Source organism: Camelus bactrianus, chromosome 5 (genome assembly GCF_048773025.1).
Source record: "Camelus bactrianus isolate YW-2024 breed Bactrian camel chromosome 5, ASM4877302v1, whole genome shotgun sequence".
NCBI classification, from domain to species: domain Eukaryota; kingdom Metazoa; phylum Chordata; class Mammalia; order Artiodactyla; family Camelidae; genus Camelus; species Camelus bactrianus.
In genome coordinates, this window is record NC_133543.1 from 59,492,383 (window position 1) to 59,506,932 (window position 14,550).

Consider the following 14,550-nt stretch of genomic DNA (forward strand, 5'->3'; position numbering starts at 1 on the left):
GTGAAAACACATACATACACAGCATCCTGCTAAAAACAGCATAAAATTCTCAGATATAAGGTTAAAAGATTAACAATTAAGAGGGGAAAGTATTAATGCTAGAATCAAAACAAGAAAAATTATTATTTGCACGGTCCTTTAAAGTTCTACAAGTGCACTGATAGCCATTATGCCATGTTGATAAACATGCCCTATTTGCTAATGGTTAGTACATCCACTGCTGTCTCATTAGAGCTTAAAGTTAAAGATAACTAATGGTGTTTTTAAAACTTGGAGGTATATGTTAATGTTTTACATATTAATTAGTTAAATTTAAACAAGAAAGGATGGAGGAAACTAAATTTGATTTCAAACAGAAATAAACCTAATTGTACGTCAAACAGACAACATAACCATACAGAAGAAAAAACAAAAAGAATGGAGGTAATTTTTGAATATAGCACATGACTCTACATCCTTAATGAAATATATTTCAAGGACAAAAACAAGTATGGAGTGATTTTGAACTTAATGAGTTAATTGTTGGTACTGGGACTGGTGTAGCAATTCTAAAATTTGCACTGACTGTGTGGTTATTGTAACCACAAATTAGTAAATATTAATGTATTGGTGTTATTGGGAACCAGGATTTTCTCTGTGAGAGGAAGGAGATAACAGATACAGAAAGGGGGAAGGAGAAAAAAAAATGCTGTCATGTTGGATTAGAATTAAAGGCGTTAGTAAGAACTTATGATTGTGCGTTTATTTGCTAGCTCTATCCACTGAACGGTTCTAGAAGCAAAGACATCCCTACTCTGAAAGCAATGATATCCTGATAGCAGTAAACACATATAGTTCCAAGATGCTGGTTTCTAAATACCACTCTCTACTAAAATAAACCAGGACATTTTGGAGAAATCACTCATTCTTGGTCGAGGGAGGGAAAAGTAAAAGTAAGCCTGAAACCTCTTTCTATGCTGGAGAAAAAGGAAGTGCTCAAAAACTGATGGCAAATGTCATCTTGAAGGAGCTCTCGCTGTCAAATTTGGGACAACTACAGCATCAAAAATGTATAATGACAGGAATGGATTATAACATAATTATTTTTTAAAGAGGTAGGAGGAGGGAAATTTTTCTTTACAAAAAAGTTAGCCAATGACTATAGAAGGAACATGAGAAATAGAAAGCCATTCTTTTCACAACCACCATGGTAGTAACCAGTTCTGGAAAGATGCATCTGTGGATGCTAATATCATTAGATGAAAGGCTATTAGGAAACAAGATATTCACTGAGTCTCAAAGTATCTCCCCACAGATTATTTATTGATTGCCAAAGGGAAAAGATTTATTTACAGTGGGGAAATCTGGCACATACAACTTTACCAGTGATCAAGTTTAATGCCATCAACATTAGGACAAACCAACACCATGAGCCACCTAATACACACCTATGGAGCTATCCTGACAAATATATTCAGCCTAAATCTAATCACGAGGAAATGTCAGACAAATCCAGATTGAGAGAGATTCTGTAGAACTGGCTTATGCTCTTCAAAAATGTCAATATCATAATGGAAAGAAAAAAAACCACAAAGAAAGCTGGGGTAGGTGGTGGGGGACTGTTCTGAATTAGGAGACAAAAGAAATATGACCATCAAAAAATCAGTTATAAAGGACATGACTGGAACAATCTGGAAATTTTCAATATAAGCTACATAGTAGATAAAAGTATTACACGGCTAAATTTCCTGGACATGATCAGATAGATATTGAACTATTTAAAAGTGAAAAGTCATGACGTCTGCAACTAACATGGAAATGCTTTAGCAAAACAAAAATCAGGTGTACATATTGAGAGAAAAGAGGTAAAGCAACGGTGGCAAATTGTTATTAACTGGTGACTCTACATGAGGGGTTCTGCAACTTTTCTGTATTTTTGTAATTTTTCAAAATGAAAAGTTGTTGAGAATCCTTGAGGTAATTAATGGGACACTTTTATCTATGTTTTGCCCTCAGAACTCTATACTCCATGTTATTCAGGTAGGGCCTAGACCTCAAGGGGTACGTGTAAGTTAAACAGGTGCTCCACGGTACTTGTGGGGTGCTGCTGGGGGAACCTCAGAAAAGGTCTTTGGAATGTGACACTTGCTGGAACACACTCCCTTCCTTACTGTGGCCTTCAAGGTTCTGCACTATCTGCCCCCTTCAGTTCTCAACTTCCACCTCCCCTGCCCATATTCGTATTCCTCATCCCTACTTTCCTTTTTCTGTTCCTCATGATGTCAAGCTCCCTCCTCCTTGGACTTGTGCTCTCTGTGCCCTCTGTTCAGGAAGTGCTGCCTCCAGACCCTTGTGCATCGCAAACTTCACATCATGTACGTCTTAGCTGGAGGGTCTGTCCTTCCCCAACACCAAGTGACTCCCAGGTGACCCTTCACTCCCTGCATGCTCTCTGAGAGCATCTTGTTTGAAGTTGTTCTTCATGCACCCACCCTGTGGCACAAGTCAGAAATCATCATATTTATGCATTTATTTATCTGTGAATCTGTTAGTTTTTATCTGTTATCTGTCCTCCCATGAGGGGGCTTCATCTCTTTTGGACACTGTTGTAACTCAGTGCCTGGATCGGTACCTAATGTATTCCATCAACACGTTTGGATTTAATGGACCAACGGTGCTAGTACACTGCACAACCCTGTGAATTAAATGCTGCATTGCTTCTCCCGCAATATTTGCATTTAGAGCAATAAAATAAAAATGCAAAATAAGAGAATTTGAGTCAATAGTCTCTCTCATATTTCTTCTAAGACTATTTCAAGATACCTGAATCAATGCTCTTGAGTTTTCTAACAAACAAATGCATATTTGCAAACAATCACAGATCATAGCAAACTGGACCTTTCTGTCCTTGCAATAATAAATGAACAAGGGGACAGAACTGCTGTTTTGTTTGCCCCCAGCGCTCCAGTCACCAGCCAGAGGAAGGCATTAAACAATTGAAGGTGGGAACCTATTCTGCATTTCCACTTCATTAAATCATATATCATTTTTACATGTGAACTGCCAGACTATAAATCATGTAAGACAGAATGAGAGCTAATTAAAGGGTCAGCTGAGCATATAATTTTGAATTCCTAGGCACCCAAAAGCTGAGATTGACAATAAATATGATAAAACCCAGAACCATTTGCTAACTAATAAAGCAAGGATTTTCAAGCTGCCAACTTGCTAAGCCACATTTTCATATTTAAAAGAATCTATATTGAATATAATCCTTATATGGTAATGAATCTTCAGTCATTTATCCAAAGTACTTCTTTAAAATATACTTAGATTTTAATTTTTTTGATACAGATTACAAGGTCAAAAAATATCAGTGAATTGTGTCCTCATTTCAGACAAAAGTTCACTCCTGAGATAGGAAATATTACTGTTAATTGGTATTTATACGGCATCTTCCAAAGTATGTTCAGGGAAAGCAGGTTAATAGAAAGAAATTCCATTTGTCAAGAGGGAAGATGAAAATGGAGTTAGACCACGATGGCCAAGGTCACTAAACAAGTCAGTAACTGTTCTGAGAGCAGAACCTGAAGAGACAGCTGACTCACGGTGGTTTTCCCTCCTCCAAATACCCTGCTTCATCTAAAAGGTATTTTGAGGGTATTCAAGTTTATGCATTTTATATTTTCATTCCTTACAACAAAGAGCCTTTGCATTGAAAAAAAAAAAAAAGCTCACTATCTTACTTAGACGCTATAATAAATATCAAGGCTATTTTCCTTCTTTTAAAGATCTTTATAGTTATAAAATAAAGCTTGAGATCTAACATATTGAGACAGCACAGTCAGGTACAGATACTAGGTTACAGTTTTTAAAAGAAGAAAGGTACTAACCTTCTATCATTACAATAATTTCATAAGCTAAAAAATAGGTGCATTTTCAGAGTTCTTGTGTTCTGATCAGAATTTTATCAACTTTAATACTACTTCAGTACCACAGCGAAAAGCAGTTAAAATTTTAAATATTAAATACACCCAGAGCTGATTAATTCTTTAAAAATATAAATCTCCAATATTTCCTGTTCAAGTTCCAGGGTAGAAAAAAATGTTTCCCTCTGTGAATACAGAGGTGAACAAGGTGGCAATTATTGAGTTACACAAATCAAGTTTCCAAAGCTGTGCTTGTTTTAAATCCTCTTTCCAAATAACATGATGCACATTTCTCTCTGCGATCAACTATAGGAGGTGCCAAAAAAAACCCCACAGCTTGGACAATATATTCAAAAGATTACTTTGATCTTTTCTAATCTTATGCCCCACCATGAACCACCGATTACAACAACACTGGTATTTCAGTATGTACAAAACAAGAAAAACTTCATAGCAGATCCTGCTCGTACAATAGATTTGTCTTTGTTACCCCTCATACCAAAATCTTCATGCACATGGAGGACCTCACTTCTGATTACATGGCAAGTGTGGTAACCATCCTTTGCTACACCTCCCCTACCCCTACACCCACCCCCGACCAGTGTCACTATTAGAATTCACAGGGCCCAGTCCCCTCTGCAGTGCCAGAGGAAATGCTTAGTGCATTGCCTTTTCCAAAAGAAGAGTCCTCAGGAAGGAAAGCACATGCTTCTTTGGGATGTAAAGCTATATATAGATAGATGTATAAATATCTATAGGCCTAGATCTACAAGTAAAAAATAGCGAACAAGAGTACTGGAAGCTTCATGATATCTCTAGTCTGTCATGTCTAAGCACTATTCACTCTAAGTTCAATCCATATTCAGAAAGATTTTAACAAGGGCCTCTGAACACTATGCAAAGGAATTTGGGTTGTCTATGTGCAAAACTGAGTCACAGAAGTTCTCTGATCAGAGCAATGCCATGATCAGAGCAATCTTACTTTAGAAAGATTTCTTTGGTCACTTTGTGGCGTAGAGATTAGAAGCAGCAGCAAGTGAAAGCCAGGAGATCATTTAGAAAGCCATCACAATAATCTAAGAGAGGGAGAAGTCCAGTATTGTCATTTTGTGTTTTATACTTTTTCAAATCCCTGGTGCCTAATACTTTGCGATATATAAGGAATGATACAAAACTTGTTCCTTCAATTTTGAAGTTTCTATATTTTCTCATTGATTTCTCCTGTTTCTTCAGCTCCCAGGACCAATCATTCATCAAGTCCTATTGAGTCTAACTTTTAACATTTCTAAAACCTACCCTCTTATCTCTGCCAATGCTTTGATAAAGGCCACATTTATCACATAGACTAGCACTTCTCAAAGTACATACAAACTGTTCCTGAGGATTCCATGAAAAAGAAAAGCTTTCTGGTCAAATACTTCATGAAGTCCTGGGATAAACAAATTTAAATAGTTTCCTTATACAACTTGTGAATTCCTAGAGAGGGGACCACAGGCATCAGTTCTTCCTTTTCATAAAAAGTCTAGTGACATCTCCAGGGACAGTGGTATACCTCAGAATATAGATTGCAAAATGCTGACATGGACTAAGGTTTTCCTTGCATTTCTGTAAAACTTCATTCAGTCTGCTGACTTGTCTGTATTTATTGCCCCCAGGAAAGAGATTACATGGCATGAAGCAGACAAAAAGGTAATCAATTCTTACAGTTTGAGTTTCAAATGTTAGGGAAACTCATGGGCAACAGATTTGGAAGAATAAGATGAGTAAGAGCAAAAATTCCTACATTCAAGCTAGACAAAAGCACAAGAGAGGGAAACAGTCAAAGGGTAAGTGCAGAGAATTTTGACTTAAGTGAGTATCTGAAAAGGGGGCCCAGGTCCCAGCACACATACCAGCCCTACATTGAGCCCTGATGGAGGAAAAGTTAGCAAAAACCCAGAAGGTTTCGTGGAGCTAAGAACCAAAGGTATCTGTGCCTTCCTGGGAAGATGGAGCCCTGGGAATAAAGGAAGACTTTGTAAATGAAATGGCTGAAATGAAATTTCATGTCTATGTTGGAGTTTTTCAACCTTGGTACTATTAGTATTTTGGCCCCAATAATTCTTTGTTTTGGGGACTATCCTGTGTGTTATATAATGTTTATCAGCCTCCCTGGCCTCTATTCACTAGATTCCAGTAATGTAATCCCCACCCTCAACTGGGACAACCAAAAATATTTCTAGGTGTTGCCAAATGCCCCTGTGGGAAGTACCCCAGTTGAGAACTGCTCAGCAGACAGAGCCCTAGACAGCCTCAAAGAGTTTCTCACAAGTGTAGTAGAGGTTGTGAGTAGCTGAATGTATCAGCTTCTGGAGCATCTAGAGCAGCCTGCATGGATGATGTCCAAGAACTGGATGGGATGAACAAAAACAAATGCCATGGCAACAGATATCAGAGAGGACTGATCATTCCCAAGGACGAAATGGTATACTTCCCAACAAGTGCCTCCACATCGTAGCTGCACTGGGTAAGAATGAAGATACTGGAGCATACCAGGAGGCAGGCTATCTAGATTCAAATCCTACCTCTAATAATTAAGAGTTATTTGACTTTGGCAAATCATTCAACTTTCCGGACCTCAGTTTCCTCATCTGTAAGATGGGTTAATAACAGTACATTCCATGTAGGGTTACTATAGGAAATGTGCTAAATTTTTAAAGTTCCTGCTTTTTGCATAATTAAATTTTGAATAAGTAGTGGTTTTTACTATGTATATAAACATCTCACCCTCTGGAATTTGATCCAATTCATAGGAGAGAGTGACCCTGAATTAAAACTAAATTTCTACCACCAAACCAAATGAGGCTCACAATAAAAACTGTAATTCATATAAAAATGAAGTTATTTTTACATTACTAGTTTTTGTTCACAAATTTCTTTACAGTACACTGGTCTCTTCGTATTCAGTCTGACATTCTCCATCTCCACCTCTCAATGTCTCTTCATACCACCACTGTGGTCATCATTTTTAAATCCCAAATCTGATCAGATAGTGGGTTCCCCATTATCCACAGTCATGGTCACATAGACACACCTCAAGAGTTCAAAGCTATGCAGGGGAGGGCATGGCCTGAGGGTACACTGGGTTTCTGCATAAGATTTTGTTTTAAAAATTACATATGCTCCTAAAAATGCGTTTGAAATCACTGGCCTGCAGAGATTCCACCAGATGGCAGTCAAGTCCACCCATGTGCAGCCCTCACCCACCCCTCCAGCTGCTCATCATCCACAACCCTGTGATGAAGAAAGTCACAGGTACAGAGTACACGTGCCATGACTTCATAATTTTGCACGTGCTAGTTCATCTGCTTAGAATACTTTTCTTTATCACCTACAGACAGGATGTCATCGAGGGGATATTTTGCTGGGAAACATGCATTTTTGAAAGAAATCTCATGGACTCTGGTGCCCAGGGGCCTGCTGCATATGCTGTAGGACTCTTTACTAAGGCTGGGAAGGAAAATACATAGCTTCCCTACGATCACATTCCCCCACAAAGTCCTGGCGGGCTCCCTGAAAACAGACCATTGGACCCACTCACCTTAGGAAATCAACCTCTCTTTTTCTGGCCTTTCTTATTTTCCTGCTTACCCTTTCCCAAAGTCCCTACTACTCTTCCCTTGTAGGATCTAGTCCCTTCGAAGAGCCTCTGGAACACCAAAGCCTGTCTCTGTTCTAGCATGGGCAACTTCTGCTTTCATCTCTGCTGTGCAGCCCTCCCCTGCAGCGGAGAGAGCACAGCGGCCTGGAAAGGGAGAGGAAATGCACACCTAGAGTGAAACCCAGCTGCATCACAGCTAATCGCCATTCCTCCTGCATGCGTATCAGTGAATCACAACTTCTGTCTTCATACTTCTCTTGAATAAGTTTAGACTTGTTTGGTGGTAAGAGAAATATACTGTTTAAAAAAAAAAAAGTCCAATTGGGACACACATCTCTGTTGAAGCACACTTATACAAGTCAAACTGTAATATGGAAAGCAGAACCTCACCCAGTAGCTGCCTTCTCCCTTTCCCAAGCCTTCAACACAGTTCGTTCAGTGATGAAAAACACTGCTACTTCCTCAGGAGGGTCACCATTCATTGCTTTCATTCGTGCATCGATGTTCGTACCCTTTCAGTTTAATGCCACAACCCATCAGATGAACTCCTCCTATGTCCCATTTGGCAGCCAGTCTCAGGACTGCTGCTGGTTTTCCATCTGTCAAACTCAATCTATCTTCAATATAGAGGCAGGGCCTGGAGAGCAGACTGAGCAAAGAACAATGAAGGCAGACTGGTTTTACCCTGGATTTGATCTACTTTGAAGGAAGAAAGAGTCCTAATAACATGGAAAATTCCCTAGCAGCAACTTGCTTCCTGGCTTTGAGGGAGTCTGGCTAGAAGTGAGCTTCCAGCCTGGAAGATAACAACCCCATGCAGTGAAGAGCTTTTGCAGTGTCTGCCCAGCTACAAGGATTCCTCTTAACCCCAGCAAGAAGGGAGTGAAGGAGCAGCCATTTTGAACAATTCTGTATAGTGTGCCCATACTGCTTGTTCCAGCAGATTGGTCCAGAGAGGATACCTGGTCTAGCCAATTAGATAGAATGGAATATGCTTACATAACCTCCTTGAAAATGAACACCAGTTGAAATTGCCTCTTCCAGGAGGGAGGTGCCAAGATGGCAGAGTAGACAGATTTACAGCTCACCCTCTCCGACAAATACACAAGAATTACAGCTACCCATTGAATCGCACAGAACACCTACTGAACTCTGGCAGAGTGTCTCTCCCTTCAAAATACAGGAGGATTCTCACAAAGTCTGGTAAACAACAGGTTCATACTGTACAGCACAGGGAACTATATTGAATATCTTGTAATTACTTGTGGTAAAAAAGAATATGAAAATGAATATATGTATGTTCATGTATGACTGAAGCATTATGCTGTACACTAGAAATTGATACATCATTGTAAACTGACTATACTTCAATAAATAAATATATATATACATACATACATACACACACACTCAAAAAAAGAAGAAATTGCCTCTTCCATCTGCTATTTTTGTGACCCAGAGTGACGCAAGTAACCTTTCTTGACCTATTTTTTCATCTATGAAAAAAATTGTTTGAACTTGGTGATGCTTAAATTTCTTTTCTGGTCTTGCACTATGACTGTCATCATGAAGGTGGATTCTAGAGTCAGTGAAGCCTGGGTTCAAGATCAAGTTCTGTCAGTCACGAGTCTGATGACCTAGAAAAGTTCCTCAACTTACGTAAGTATGAGTTTCATCATCAGTAAAATGGCGCTAGTGCCTGCCACATTACTAAGTGATACAATGCAAGTGAAGTGCTTAGACATGACCGCACAAGGTAAAGCAGCCCATGGGGTCCAGTCCCTGTTGATATTGCTATTTCTATATGGAACATAAAGTGAATTTTTTTAAAAAGGAAGAAGAAAAAAAGAAGGAAATTAAGGTGAAAAACATCATAATTGTTTAGTTAAAGGAATGATTTGAATAAGATCAAACCATTTGGCTCAACATTAGTGCAAAGAAGTAGGGGGAGAAAGGAAAATCAAAGAATCAGTGTGACTTTCCTGGCATGCAAACATGTACAGGATGTTCCATTGTGGCCTAAGAACCAAAGGCAGCACTATTTATCTCAAGCCCTGTGAGTTTCGGAACTTAAATAAAATTTTACTAACAAAGAATACTCCAAATACAAATAGCATTGAGTAAAACCATAACTCTTTAATGAATTGACAAAGTCCATAAACTATTCAACTGGGAGAACCATGTTGAAGACCTATTTATTCCATCGTCTTTCTTTGTAACTTTGTTTTGGTGATGTGTACAATATCCATGTACTTAGGACTTTGCTTTCTTCTTATGTCAAGAGTATAATGCTCACCACTCCAACACCACACTAGATTGATTACTGCCGATCTGATTGATTTTATCAATCCAGAAACTACCTTAACACCCCTAGAGGTGGTAATAAACTAGGAAGTGTATTATAGAATAGTTCTCTCTACATAGACGGTATGCTCTGGCAGTAACTTACTGACCTAGATTCATTTAAATATGCAGCCTTATTCCAGTTCACTTCTTTGGTGAGACATGATCTGATTGGGTACAATGCAATGAACTGAAGAAGGGTAAGTGAGAATACTAGACAGGTAAGAGAGAAAAAAAATACAGGAACCAGGGCTGCATAATATGGCATAATACAATGCCAGCCCCAAGAGATGGAAAATCTCAGCAGTAGATGGGCTGCAGTTAGTGAAGGCAGTCAGCCGAGGGTACTTTAGCCAAAACAAAAATGTCATTCTACCTGTAAAGCTGAGAGCAAGTGCCACTAAAATTGATGGGGACAGGGATCAAAGATAAAGCTGTCACACAAAGGGCATGTCATATCTGCCTCTCATATAAAAGAATGGTATAGGTCACATGCATCATATTTTTCACATCATATTTATAAAGGTTTACAGCCCTTGTTCCATTTTCTGGGCTTGCATGTACAAAGCAACATGTGCACAAATGACCCTTTCAGATGGTCACACTAGGGAACTGGCAAGAGTTTCCCTATTAGGGGGGATCCTAGAGACCTTCTAAGGCATACAAGAACTACATCATCCGTTACCCATATTTATGACTTGGTATAAGGTGCCCTAGAATTCAAAGCATGTTTAAGGTGGGCCTGGAGATCTTAGAACAAAATGATTCACTATTATCTGTCCCATTCAATGACCTTGGCATTATTAAGAGTTGTCATGTCATGTGGCTGGCAGGACTTTTTCAAAGCCAACTGGTCCTTTTGCAAGATGATGAAAAATAAAGAGAACAGCTCAAAGATTCTCTTCTTAACAGTTGTCTCTCCACAGACACTTGCACATGGTAGTGACTAAATACACACTTTTAGTTGACTGTGGAAAGTCATCTTCTTGAAGGAGCTAACAACTTGCTAACTATCAAAATAGTAATTAGAGAATGTTTATGCCCCAAATTTGATGTTAATCAGTTACTTTGATGTTTACATTTTAAAGCCATATTCTTGTAAAACATCTAGAATGGCTGTCTTCAGAATTTGGAATGTAGGGGGTCTAACAGCCTTAGCATCCTGAAGTCATTTCAGAAACAGAGATTTAAATCATCCCAATCACTCATGTCTAATCAGATGCATTGCCTACTTTGTATTTACATATTTTCAAATGGGACTTTGCTGATATAAAGTAGTGACATTAGGAGGGATTTTGCCCAGGAGCTAACTTAGAAAGCCTTTTACTGAAATGAGGATTCCATATCCTGCTTATCTGTCTTTATGGTTCTAAACAACCCCTCAAAATGCTTGGGGGGAGGGGAAAAAACTCTTCGTTTTATTTTACGTATAAAATCCAGGAAGCTGTCCCACGGCACCTCCAGCATGTTTTCCCCCTTTACAGATTGCATCTCCATGAACCCAGAGGGCTAAGCCTGAATCAGAAGCATGGAGCAGGGAGGAACTTGTAGTGGAGGCTCCACTGCATTACTGTCCTTCTCAGACTTTAATGTGCACATGAAACACCCAGAGGTTTACAAAGGAGGTTCGGATTCAGAAGGTCTGAGGTGGGACCTGAGATTCTGAGTTTCTGACCAGCTTCCCAGTGATGCTGATGCTGCTGGCACACAGGTCAGCCTGGAGCAGCTGGGAGCCCACTCTTCTCCATGAGACCCCCGTCCTGCTCTGCCACTGCTAAGCTGGGCCACTTTGTGCTTTTTCCATAAAACTAGGCAAGAAATAGAGGCTCTTAGCAAATTCAGGAGTTGAAGAGAAGGTGAATGAGTAAATTCAGGGAAAAAGCACGCTGAAAAAGAAATTTAAGGAGCTGCTCAATTACCAGTCTTTAAAATCATTGAAGAACATAAAGATAACCCTTCCCTTGAAACCAACAAATTGGATGTCATTGATTCTGTCAGTTTCCTGTCCTGCCGAGCATTCTGTTTCCACATTCTCCGCCAGACTCCTGCTCTAGATGCCTGCCCTTTGACTGGGCTACAGCTGATAACCCAGCCTTCTACACAAAGCTATTTCTGAGTGCCCCCTAGGCTACACCCCGCAGGGTGGCACAATCCTCTTGATAACCCTTCTTCCAAAGTTCCAGGTTCCATTAACATAGTCTCATGACACTAAGTTATTGAATTAAATTGTAGGGAGGAATAGAAGACATTTTTTTCATAATTCATAATTTACAGAATTTTTCTCTCCTAAAAGGTGCCTCTTGCTATCTGCTTGTTTTACAAGTGACAAAAGTGAGGGCTGATAAAAATAAACCCTTTGCCCAATATCACAAAAACAATTAAGGGTGGAAACAGGACTGGAAATGATGTGTTTAATTTCCAGTTCAGTATGATTGCCTCTACTCCACCTTGGATGAAATTTTCCTAAACTCTTGGTTTTTCCCCAACATCCCTGAAAGTCACCTATAGCCACTCTTGGTTTTGCAGCAGCAGATGGTGGTAGTGCCACTTGTCCAACGTAACGCTGAACCAGAGGGAAGAGAGAAACACCGCGGGAGCAATGGAGAGACATTCTTCATGGATGAGGTGGAAGGGACCAGAATAAAGAAACCTGTGGCTTTAGTAGCAGATCATCTGTCCCCGCAGAGGAGACTCAGGAAAGAATAACTGAAATACTTGCTGGGCTTCTAGGTGTCCTCTGGAGATGCTGTTATCTATTTTAATCCATTTTAAACAGAGTGTCTTTTTAAAAAGTATACTGCAACAAATAGGCCACCCTATAACCAGAGTAACTGCTTGCCATGTGATTAGGAACATCTTGGATCCAGGGTCCACGAGAGCACAGAGCTCTTGAAAGAAGCCTGTAAGTGGTACAGTGTGCCCAGAGGTGAGACCTGCACCAAGGAGGTACTGCATTTGAGAGGAGCTAGTCTGGATGCAGACTGATTAACCAATGAAAAAGTGATCATGGGTACCAAGCAGAGAATGAATTATGGAGCTGTGTGGAGAGAAATGGGCTCAGGGCAGATTTATTATGCTCCATTTCCACTATGCTAGCAGGCTGCATGGAGTCTCTGAGGTACAGACTTACTCAGGATTGAAATTTTACATCCAGAGACGCAATCTCAAATAATCTAATTTGGTGAGATGAGAAAATCATATCTCGTAAAACTATCATCCCTTTGCAAAAGCCCATATAAAAGTTTACAGGCTGTCGAGGTATCCAGCCATAGCATGAGCTGCTATTACAGGCGACATGGACACAACAAACTTACAGATAAAATTATTTTAATAAGAAATGTTACTACTCGGTATGTGCAGTGTGTTCTTTACAACCTGAACTTCATAAATTTTTATAAGGTGTCTATTTATTGTCAGGCTCAGGAGCTGCTGTGTCACCGCTGCTCAGTCAAAGCTTTTTCAAATAAAGGAATCTCGATCTGAGTGTAATACATTATATGATATTAAGATAGCCAACCCTGCACCCACTGCCAGTGTTTCCTCAGTAACATTCACACCTTCTATGCAAATGTTAAAACAAATATACTCCAAATCACTATGAAATGGGTTATTCTTTTGGCCATTATTCATGTAGGAGCAGAATGCCTCAGCGGGAAGGGACCTCGACTGTCCTCAGCTAATTCTAGATGGAAGAGAAATGATGTTGAAGGGCACACACACAAAATAAACGCTCATGCCAAGAAAACTTCTGCAGGACTTGTGCGTGGGTATCTTTCAGGGGTTGGATGAAAGAGAGACAGGGTACTATTTCCAAATAAGAGCAGCTATCATTTTCCAAGCGTTCATTATGTTTCTGGTACAGGACAAGCATTTCACATACATTATCTAAATCCTTGCAATCCTCTGAGATATAGAATATTATGCCCATTTCACAGGAGATGAATCTTCAGCTTGGAGATGTTTATAATTTGCCCAAGGCCATATGGCAGGAACTCCAATGGATGTGTCAGATCACAAACACAGTTCTATCCCAATGTCACTTCCCAACAATGTTTCTCATCAACATCATTCTGGATTCTTGCTTATACCAGAGAATACTATGTATGTAGAGGAAAAGAACTTCAGAAAACCCTGGAAGGGAAAAGCAGTTATGAGTTACACTGTATCAGACCTGAAAGAGCTCCTGAAAACTGTCTGGACAAATTCTTCATTTTACTTAGAGGAAACAGCAAGTGGGTCACGGGACTAGTTCTGGGTCACACAGCTAGTTAACAGCAAGAGCAGGATATTCTCCTCATCCTACCACTAGTGCTGCTGAAGGCAACACATTTGGTCAAGTTGCTGAAGGAGATACACAAGAGGTCATTTTCCTTTCTCTAATTCTGGGGATTTTTTTTTTTTCTGCTGCATTCTCTTTAGTACCTTCTGCCCTTCCCCTGAAAGAGAATGAATGGGATAGGTGATTAGGATTGGGAAGGCAGGGTCAGGAGAAGCAAGAAAACCCTAGTATTTTTCCTTTTAGTTCTGTAACTTGATGATAAAAGTCCTCCTAGGTATTTCTTTTGGGAGAGGAGTGTAATGAAAGGAGTAATCAAATAACCAACAAATGTTAGAATTTACTATTTCCAGATGCTAAAATAGTCATTAACTTGATGAATA

The 14,550-nt window shown here is 39.6% G+C and overlaps 1 protein-coding gene and 1 long non-coding RNA gene across 5 annotated transcripts in view; one reads left to right on the forward strand and one right to left on the reverse strand.

Annotated features, from left to right (window-relative positions):
- The window catches only part of LOC123618343 (uncharacterized), a 73,163-nt gene extending 63,554 nt beyond the window's left edge, over nt 1-9,609 (forward strand). The window contains exon 5 of one of the 2 annotated variants that reach the window (XR_006726767.2): nt 9,121-9,609. This is a non-coding gene — a long non-coding RNA (uncharacterized LOC123618343). Of the gene's footprint in view, nt 1-7,573; nt 8,988-9,120 lie in introns of those variants that run through there. The other variant, XR_012507066.1, reaches the window with a different exon arrangement.
- Nucleotides 1-14,550, reverse strand: part of ZNF385B (zinc finger protein 385B) — a 367,544-nt gene that overhangs the window by 341,546 nt on the left and 11,448 nt on the right. The window lies entirely within an intron of this gene.